We start from the raw sequence: 11478 nt of genomic DNA on the forward strand, positions 1-11478 counted from the left end.
TAGATCTCGTTGAGAAGTAAAATAGAACGGGTTATAAAGAAGTTTATAAGCGTAAATAAAATAGAAGTATGACTTCTATAAGGAGAATGTAACTTTTAATTTGAGGAAGTGTTCCTAAATTAAAAGTTGGCCAAAAAATAATGTATTTGAAAATTGTGATTTTCATAAACATTATTATGGACTAAATTAAATTAATTCAAGTGTTGAATTAATTAAACACTCTGGGCCTAGTAGAGTTCAAATAATTAAATTAATTCAAGTGTTGAATTAATTAAACAATATTGAGTCTTGTAGAGCCCAATAAGAAATAATTATTCAACTAGTGGGTTTGAGTAAAATCAAGTAAGGTTTAATTAATCTCAAATATGTTTGAGACATTTAAATAAAAGTCCATGAGCCTTGTAATTGTTACAAGTCCATGAGCCTTGTAATTGTTACAAGTCCAAATAGAATTGCGAACGATTTCAACAAAAAGGACGAAAACCCATAGTTGTAAGTATATGCACAAACACATATACGGGATTTAAAAAAAACCGCTCCATTATAATTTCTAAAAATGATAGGCAGATATATACACGATTAAAAACGATGCCCCTATGACAATTACGTGATGGAAGAGACCTAAAGGTGGAACAAACAGCGGAGCAAAGAAGCATCAGATGACGATAAAGTTCGCTATGCGCGGACACAAACAGCAACTCAAAACATTGTATCGTATCCAGAAGTTGAATCACAAATTAACAATTCGTCATGGACATAATAATCTATGTAGATGTATGACGCTCGGTCTATCGAGAAGCTTTTAGATGTGTCCTAAGATTCACTAGGATCATGAACTAGCATAGAACCCCATCAAATGCCATTGGTAGCCTAAGCAGTTTCTATCTTAAATGACCAAAAGTGTAGCAAATTACCCCAAATGAGTCACAAATGTAGATCCTTCGATAAATCACATTTTAGTTCCTCAGCTTGGTTGGGGTGGGAAACCCACATTCTTTTTGCAGCATGAAACTCACACGCTTGTGAAAGTGATGCACCATCAACATTATCAGTTAATGATAAAGGTATGTCAAGTGTAGGAGGATATGCCTGATCTGTGGAATTCACAATTCGATACCGGCCGAAATGCTCTGTAGCATTCAATGTGCCATCAGAAGCAGGGCCATAAGGAAAGATTTCGAGAGATGATGTACCATTACCTTGTATCTGATTTGTTTCTTCATAAAATTCTGGCAAATTCTTCAAAAGCAAGGAGCCTTCATTTTGTTCACTAATCCCTACTAGACTACAAGACTCTGATGTATCAACCAATTCTCCTGACACCGAGGTAAAGCGAACAGTTGAGCAATCAATATTTCCGGATAATATACATTTCGGCCGATCTCGTTCATCATAAGATCCAACAGCTTTGAAAGATTGGCATTTTTCATTAGCATCTACTTCTGAGACATCATCAGAATTACCGCTTGATGGTGCAGAAGATAGGCCAGCATCCTCTGTCATAGATTCATGATCAGGCTCTCTAAATTCTATAGAAGAGTAAGGAAAGACGTTTGCTCCAGGGATCAATCCATCTGCATGCTGGAAGGAGGGTACCACTAATATAGTATGCACAAAATGCTTGCCAGCTTCTATCTCTTCCTGTCAAAAGCCATAAATGATCATGGGAAAAAGTTCAGTGTTTTGAGAGCAACTGACCTAAGAGAGAGAATTACCAACACAAAATATAACCATGAAAGCTCTCATCTGGTGTTTCAAATGCAGTAGAGACTCGTTCCCAAGACACGACTTAAGAGGGAAAGATCTGTTTGCAGTGGTCGATACTCAAGAACAGAATTCATAATTGGAAAAAACTAAATAAACAGAATGTAAGGTGGCAAGTACATGATTGACTCTCCTATTTAAATCTTCAATGAAAAAACATTGGTCCAAATCGTAGGGCAAAATTGAAATTGAGAAGTTTGGAACAAGCAATTCCTAGTCCCAAAGAAAACATTTCTCCTTTTCTGAAAATTAATGATGATAAACCTCAGTAATTGGTAAAACAAAAAATACCAAGTACTAACCAAAAAACATTACAATAATGGCTTGGTCATACTTTCAAGAATAAATCTCAAATTTCCAAATCCATAAACACACACAGCAGCCTTCTATTCATAAACTTTCCATCTCAAAATAAATTATAGTAGAACGCACAAACAAATATGTATCGAATATGCGCAAATATGTATATCTATGTATTTCTCGATAGACAATGCACAATACACCAAATTTCAAATGGCGTTAATATATTCCAAGGTTAAGAACAACAAACCTGAACACCTGATAATACTGATGGTGTCTTAAAGTACCTTGGTATGAGAAACAGGTCTTCTCAACTCATCAATAGACTCTATCTGTTCAAAAGCTGAAGAATGCACGCCATTAAATGACCCTAACACATATCCTGGCTCAAAATAATTCTTCAAACTCAATTTTGAATTTCTCGTGCATTGGATATTGCTTATTTGTGCAGCTGGGAGTAAAGTCGTCTCAATTTCATGTTCACTTTCATTGAAACTAGCAGTCGTCGGAGCATTAGGTGAATTATTTGTCACTTCCACTTGATGAAGAACATTTTTCAGAAGTCTCAAGGAGCTCAAGAATCAATCTCTCAATGCAAGCCCGTTTCATGGATGCTTCGCCAGGTGGAAACCAATCTGCTTGAAGCTGGAATACAGACGCTAGGTCAGTTTGGCATAAAAATTGTGCCATGTGTTTGCTCTTTGCTGCAAAAGACATTCCGAAAAAAAAATCTTAAATTCCAACCATTAACCTGAGAATGAAATAATGACACCAAAAATAAATTTATCTAGTGAAACACCAGATTACTAGTATAAAGAAAAAATGACCCCAGTTGCATACTAGATTATCAGGATTGTCAGCGAAATCGTGATCAGCTCATTCCTCAGCCATGAAAACAAGACAGCAGTGAGGGCATGGCATTTTTTCAGTTATAAAATTGGCCATATAAGAAATTGGAATTTAGACATGAAATCATGCACTTCAATATATCCAAAAAAAAAAAAAACTTCAGACAAAGCTGATTGAAAGGTAAATTAAACTTGATGAATAATATATAGCCCATACTAAGCCGGGCAATAAAATTTATGCTCGTGTCCAAGAACTGGATGATATCAAGTATATAACTATTCATACTCATACGAAAGAGGGGCACACTCGTACCTGTACTATATAAGTTTTCTTGATATTCTTACGAGAGTCTGAATATAATTTCCAAGGAGTTCTATTACCATGTCAATATCAATCCATCTAGAATCTTGACAATTTGCTGTGTAATCGAAGAGAAAAAAAACATTTTTATGAGCTCCACTTCCTTTGAAACAGGGTGGACGAACAACCTAAAGGGGATTTGACAAAATATAATAAAAATAGGACGACACTTAGTTCAGGATCATTATCATAAACAATACTCAAAAGAAATACTTCAAGGCTTCGTCTTTGGTGGTAAATATAGCGAAGTCTGGTTTGACTCTGAAAAAGGGATCATAAAATTTCAAGGCTTTAGGGACAATGGAACCAATAATCATCCTAGGTCTTGCAACCATTATCATAATACTACAAGTACTTAAAATTGATATTGTCAATGGCTTGAAGCCTTGAACCTTCCAAAGATAACTCACAATTTCTGGAACCAATAACCTTTCGCAACTTTCAACAATATAACCCACCTCGCAAAAAGTCCGCAACAATGTCAAACCCAAAAGGTGCACAAATATTAATTAGAAGTAGAAGATAATTGAATAATAAATTACAATGCCCACAATTTAAGCTAAATATAACATAAACATGACCGGATAATCTTTTTGTCTTCTTGGTCAGGTCATTTCCACCAGATGGTTCGTACAAGAATATATTACATGAACAAAGAAATGAAAGAAAAATCTTGAACGTCCATTCAAGAGGACATGGGTCTAAGTAGAGTACTAGGCTTGAATGTCTTGGTGGTTGCAATGCCATAGAAGAAGTTTAATTGACCAATCAGAGGAATGATTTTCCTACTTGAAATTATAAGCTTGTGTGTTTGATTCAAGAGTCAGAACAAAGCATTATACTCAAAAAATTGGAAGATGGCGTTATCTTGCACACATCAAAGTTTGCAGGGGCTTCCTCCAGGAAAAGCTCCACATAGTGAAGCAAGAAAAGGCCACAATCATATAAATTTTGCTGCTGAGGCAGCTACAGAGTCAAAAAATGAAATCAAGGTCAAATCATTGCCAATAATACATGGAGGCACGTCATCAATTCTATACTAGCATATTATTAAATCAATGACAAAAATGTAATCAAATCCGTTAATTATATCCATTTCCAGATCCATGTGATACCAAATTCCATGAAAAATAGACATAGAGTCTTACCATCGATTCAATGTTCAGAAAATGATTTTTTAATACTTGGAGAAACATTTAACCAAGTATTCATGGGTGTTATAAAAACCTCTGGCAAAATCTTTGCAGATGGACCAAATATCTTCCACCATATTAAAAACCAATTTGGAACTGGGTAGTGAAAAACATTTTCACAAATCTTTAAAAACCAAGTATGTTTTCTTTTCTCATTTTCATAAAACAAGGTTTTATTTTCAATATAATCCCAAAAATTGAATTTAAAACTCATTTTATGATTTTCAGAATAAAATTCTTTTTCAACTAATGGAGATATACCACATTCTTCAATAGATATAATCTTCTTAATTATAAACTTTGAGAAGTTATAACTTCCTTTCTGCTGAGTATTACTGAAAAAGTGAGTTATGTCAACACTTTTTGTAGATATCAGAAGATTTTCATAAAATCCTCTTTGCTTGTAGGAACCATATACATATGATGTATTGGTTAGATATCTTTCCATGATAGTCCATGGAGTTTTTTCCCATTGAATATCTTTTTCTTCTATAAGAAGAATCAATTCTCGATGTTTTGTCTCTGTATATAGAGCTGAATCATTATCATCATCTTTTATGATATTAGCATATGATGCTGAAGATTGAGAATCTGTATTACTTCTCTTTTGTTTCAAGAATTCTTGAAATTCATTGTATAACTCATTATTTTGCTCAGTATTACTGGCTGATGAACTGGATAAGTTTTGGGCTATAAGCCTCTGTTTTCCATGCTGTGCAATGATATTAGGGGGTTTTCCCCTACCTCCTCGTCCTCTATAAGAGGACTCTCCTTTTCCTCGGGAATACATATCTGTAGATGAAAACATTAGGATAAATATTCTCGAGTTAAGAAATCTGGCAAGTGATTATCTTCACCTTTCTTATAAATGATTTCAAAATCAAAAGGAGTTAAATGAGCTTTGCCATCTTGCAAACATTTGTTTAAAAACATCATGTTTATTAACATAAAAAACAGTACATGACCAAGGAGATTGAGAAGGCTTTATCAAATCTTTTTCTAATAAAGAATGAATTTCATTCTTACATAATTCTAAATATTCAGAATTCATTTGACAAGGACGAGCCTTGGTAGGAATATTCTTTTCATCAAAATTCTCTTCATATGGGAGAGAGATAATATGCTTCTTTCTATTCCAAAAAGCATTTGGAAGATCATTACATATTTCTAATGAGAACTTATTATAAATAAGTTTGATTTTCTCCTGTAATTTAGGATTCTGTAATTTATCATCTATAGTTAATATATTAACTTCTTCTTTTAAAGAATTAATTCGAAAAGTTTTCCTATTAATCTTTTCTTGTAATTCATTAAGAATTCTATGAACAGGTTTAGTTATGAACTTAAAGGAAATAGGATTACCTTGAAAAGTACCTATAATACATGTTTCATCAACATAAGTTAAAGGATAAATTTGATAAATAAAAGGAAGACCAAGTATAAGTTGGCTAGAAATATCTTTTGCTAATAAAAAACTGGTTTGAATACAGTTTTTATCTTTGCAAATATAAACCTTTGGTAATTTATAATTTATTTCTAATGGTTTTCCTCCTGCATGAGAGAGAGAATGAGTGGTTTTATGAAAATATTTCGTAGGAATTAATCCTTCCTGTATAACATTTAAGTCTGCACCACTATCAATCATAGCAATGAAATTCTTTTTATAAGAATTATCAATTAATAATGTTATATTAATGTACCATTTTTGAGATATGATCATGCTCAAAACAGATAAATGGTTTTTAACTGGATCAGGAAAAGAAATATCTTGTAGATTATCAAAACTATCAGAATTATTAACTGAATTATTATTATTAGTTTCAATGATTGAAACACGATAATTTAAACTATTATTATTGTGTTGTAAAATTTTTACTTGTTCTTTAAGATTTTCTATTTCTTTAACTAAATCTGTATAGTAACTGGATTCTGTTTACTATATTTCTGTTGAAGAAGATTTTTAACTTCTTTCATAGAGTAAGCTTGTTCTTGTTTAACAAGAATATTATTATTATTATTGCTAGTTGAAGCAGTATTCTCCTATTTGATCAATAATTGTGGTAACTGTCATACAAATAAATGGTAAACCATCATTTTCTATATCCTGATACCAGATATTAGAACTCGATAAATCAAGCGAAAGGTTGGTAATAAAGTTACTGGTTTCTTACTTGTAGTTGACGGGAATAAATATGAAGTCCTTTTCCAGCAAGTTCACTTTTTTCGTCCATTTACGAACTCGCTGGAAATCTGCCTTTCCATCAAAAGCACTGGATGGATCTTTGTCCATGTCAGCAAGCTTCCTAAAGAAGAAACTGTTGAAAAAATGGAACGCGACCCTCTCCTCTCCATTTTGTCTATTCTTCAAGTATCTGCTATGAGGTTAAACTTTAATCAAATCAGATGAAGGAGAAAACGAGTAAATTACAACTGCAGCTAACATTTGTAAGAAACTGAGAACCAAATAAGATATAAGAATTATTATGCCACTAGACCAATTTTATTGATTCAAACTGCCAACAAAAAAGGATTCATCTTTACCTCAGTCCTCGCTCAATCCTCAGGCGATAGTCCAGAGGAATAAAATCATAATGAAACAAACCACCAGATCAAGGTAAACTGTTATTTTACAATTTTCTCTTACTTACCAATTTAACATCATCAGCTGAGGATAACCAATGTAGACATGTAGTCCTTTACCATTAATTTCATTCCCTTTTGCAAACTAAGTAAGCAGTTAGCAACAAACAGCTATTTTTGATGTGAATTGCACAACCCGAAAATGAAGATAAATATATAGAACTTACTTGATATAAAAGTTTATGATTGTATCGTTCACAAAAGTATTCGGTTGCAGTAGATCTATGTCTATCTTACTTATAGAAACAACATCTGGATCACCTTTTGGATAAATCACTTTGTAAAAGGGCTTATCAAAACTGCATATTTGAATAACTAAGTTCAGATAGTGATATAACAGGCAAGAAGAATATATACATCTTTAAGTGGTATTTTTTGGTTCTCCCAGTATAATACAATACAAACTCCTGTTTTTGTCTTTTTTGTAATGGGAAGTGAGGATATTTAAACTGAAGTCGAAAGATAGTATCAATAATAGACCTTATAGAGAAAATGACTAGTAGTTATCAGGCTCTCAGCTCCTAAACTCTTTGCCCCATTTTGTAAGCTACATCTTTTGACATAATAATGATATTGTGCAATACCAACAACCCAAAATGGAAATAATTCTCGTTTGAACTACGATATTTCATACTGAATGTTGTTAATGAATATGTTAAAAGAGATCTTTCCATACATCTGAATTGATTCCAGAGACGTGGTAAAAGTGGGATATCAAAATGAATCTAAACAATGGAAATGTGCCAATCAGACTAATCATAGAGATTCAGTTAAGGGGTCAAGGATTAAAACAGATGACAAATCACACAAAATTATAGGAGGAAAAAATGAAAACATCAGGGAGCATTGTCACTCACTTAGAGAAATAGCTTTTTCTGAACACAGCTTCCCAGTTAGGTAAAGCTGAGCACTTCTCTATTCCAATTCTTCGGATGAAAACAAGTGAAAATACACTAACATCGTCAGAATCGTGACAAAGCTAACAAATTTAAAGATATAAAAGCTTGTGAAGAAGTACATCTAAAGGGAATGGTAATTGTCTATGGATTTCTGCTCTGATACAAAAGGACAATACAAATTTAAATATAACAGATCTACGGTCGGCAAACTACAACAGCCGATGTCCTATGCAGTATCAGAGAAAAAATTGGATTAGATGGGGATAATTTAGAGATTAATTGAGCATTTCTGTCAACCTCCATCCAAATTTAGCAAATCAAATTCCAATCAATAATAACAATGTGCGAATACTACAAAAGCTGCCAAGTAAAAAATGATTTTCAGTGGACTAGAAAGTAGGAAAAAAGGATGTAATAAAAGAGAATGTGGTAATGGCCTTATTTTCTTCAATGTCCAGGAGAAAATTTCAACTGCTTTCCACTCTAAAATGGGAAGTTGTATTTTTAATCTGAAACCATAATTTTATTATAATAGTAGAAAAAGTTACAAAAGGACGGGCGAGAACTCCGCTAAGCACCCGATAACGACTACTACACTATCGTCAAGCTGTAAAAACGTGAGAAAAATGAAGAATGAAGCAGACAAACTATAAAAATTTTAATCTAAAAAGTGCTCACCAGAACTTAATCTCAAGCCAAATAAAATTTCAAAATAACCAACTTAATGTCATTTTATCCGTCGTCCCATTTCAAACAATTAAAATAAAAAACATATAAATCAGAACACTCCCCCACCCTAAGAAAAAACTTCTGCAGTCAATCCAGAAAGCCTAAAATGCAGCCTACTTAAGTCTGAAGCGGAAATAGGAAAATCTTATGACATTTTGGTATATCAGATTATATGCACTGCCACTAGTAACTTATTGAAATCAAGACATGGTAAGAACCACCACTGACTCCTGAGAAATGGGCATCGGTCTTTAGAACCTAAAATTCATCAGCACTAAGCTACAATTACGACTAATGGCAGTGTTTTTTCTCAACAAAAAAACTCACTCTAAATATATAAACATATATTTAAACCAAATAACAATAACACTTAATCAATCAACACCTCGACACTACTGACTATAAATATAAACCTAATAATGATGACATTTAGTTAATCAACTCCTCAACAAAATATGTCAGGTCGCATGGAAATTGGGGCATTATTAAGAGAACAAAAAGTGTGTATGAAGACTCACTCAAGCAAAGTATCCCATAGTGCCTTGTATTTTACATCAAGAGATGCAATCGCTTCCTTCTTTTCATATCAATTAGAACGCCCAAATGCAGCTGAAGTTTTAAAAATTTTGTTTATTTTGACAATCAAAATATGATTTGCTTTGAACGTTCGTATGATTTTAACAAAAACATACATAGGATGTTAGAAAAATATACTTTATTGAATAAATCACTGGACACCAACTGATCCGATATTAACGGATTAGCTCTTGTTGATTCCCTACGAACTTTCTTCGATGAAATCCTCCTATCAAGTACACGACTAAATTGTGTGATCCTCTTCCAAATTGCACTAAAATTTTGGAAGATATTTTACGTTAGACACTAAAAGGAGAGGCGGCTCAACCTTGGAAAGAAAAAACAAGGAGGCCGGAATTTTCTTTTTTTTTTTGGAAGTGGGTGTCTCGAAACTTTTGTGGTGGTAGAGCTTGGGATTGATTTAATTAATTGGGTAGTCTAACTAGTTTAATTAATTTAATCAAAGCCCATTAAAACTTTAATTATTTAATATGTTGGACTTGTACCCCTACAAGTCCATTAAATATATTATCCACCATATTTAATTTATTAATTAATCAACTCAACTTTTGAGCTTAATAAATTAAATACATTATAAATTCAACATTTGAATTTATTATTTAAATTATAAATTCAACTCCTTGAATTTTTATCACCTCCAAAATTTTATATTTAATAAACCCAACATTTGGGTTTAATAAATTAAATTCTCAAATTTTATAAATTCAACTCCTTGAATTTATTCTCTCAAAATTTAATTATCATAAATTCAACTCCTTGAATTTACTATATAATACAAATTCAACTTCTTGAATTTATTCTCTCAACGGGAACAAACAATCCAGTACTTGTGTGACCCTCAATGGTTCAGGGATACAGCTAGCCGTGGGTTACAACTCTTTGTGATTCAGGACATAATCCTTTATTCGGGCTTACCCTAGTTAGCCTCATTCTTTTCATCAACACCTTGATCAAGAATGTCAGAACCCATTTCTGATTGCACCCATCGGATCATGATAAGAGCGTCTAGTAGCATCGCCCCATGATCCCCTAGGTATCACTGATAGTGCCTGCAAGAACCAGTCGATTATGATTAACGCACAGTACGGTCCTTTCATCTCATATATCCCGATCAAATCTGCAACCATTGGTTCATCGAGGGTTGCATATTAATTCGATAACTATGTGATAACTTTAATAGTTGCATCGCGTGTACTATTGGAGAACTCTTTCTCCAACGTACATCTCATACTCTGGCCAGAGATTCCATGCACTATTATTACATCATATCACATAGGATATCCACACCCGCAGGTGAGCGGTGAATCCCCGACTACAATGCACTGGCTCCTATATGTGTCACAACTGTAACCAACCTCGCCACCTGATGACTCTTCCTGGAGCCGGTAAACGAGTCAAAGCACAGCCCTAGCATATAGAGCCTCAGTGTTATCTCGGGTCGTAAGGACTAATGGTGTACAATCATAACCACGGACTTATCCTCTCGATGAATGATAACCACTTGGAAAGTCCGAGGGAGGGTTGTTCGGTATAATCATCATATGACTACCCATCTGCATGTTTGGACATCTCTATGCCCTTACTAAGAAACGCAGTACACAACATCACAGATGCTAGTCTCGAGTTCAAGCGACCTCTATCCATGTTTTAGGCGGCTGAATCGACTAGGAACGAATTTAGATCATACAGTGTTTACAAACGAGTTTCAACATCGAATTACGATTCATTTGTATTAAAGTATAATCAATGTCTTTAGTCTATGTTGATAACATGGGTATACAGATAAAGAAATAACAAATCATGAAATAATGAATTATATTAAAATAAAGATTGTTTATTACACTTGAGTCAATAAAATCCCTAGTCAACAGTTGACTTTGTAGGGCATCTACTCTAACAGAATCAACAGCTGTAAACTTCAACTCATGAACTCCTGAAACTGTACATAAAGCATCACATGAATGAGAACAGCTCAAGTAACAACACAATACCAGAGGGACCACAAGAAAAAAGAAAAATCTGTTCAAACATGAATTCTTAATATCAGTCGAGGTTTTTTCTCATGAACACACATGAACTAGGCCTTTCAACTACAGATAGAGGCAATAAAATGTTTCAAAACATTACAGGTTAATATAATCAAAGTT

The 11478-nt window shown here is 33.4% G+C and overlaps 1 pseudogene; it reads right to left on the reverse strand.

The window, feature by feature from the left end:
* Positions 1 to 508: 508 nt before the first annotated feature.
* LOC142544322 (putative ubiquitin-like-specific protease 2B) lies at positions 509 to 9320 on the reverse strand (annotated as a pseudogene).
* Positions 9321 to 11478: the final 2158 nt, after the last annotated feature.

The sequence above is a fragment of the Primulina tabacum genome, chromosome 5, assembly GCF_025594145.1.
Source record: "Primulina tabacum isolate GXHZ01 chromosome 5, ASM2559414v2, whole genome shotgun sequence".
NCBI lineage: Eukaryota > Viridiplantae > Streptophyta > Magnoliopsida > Lamiales > Gesneriaceae > Primulina > Primulina tabacum.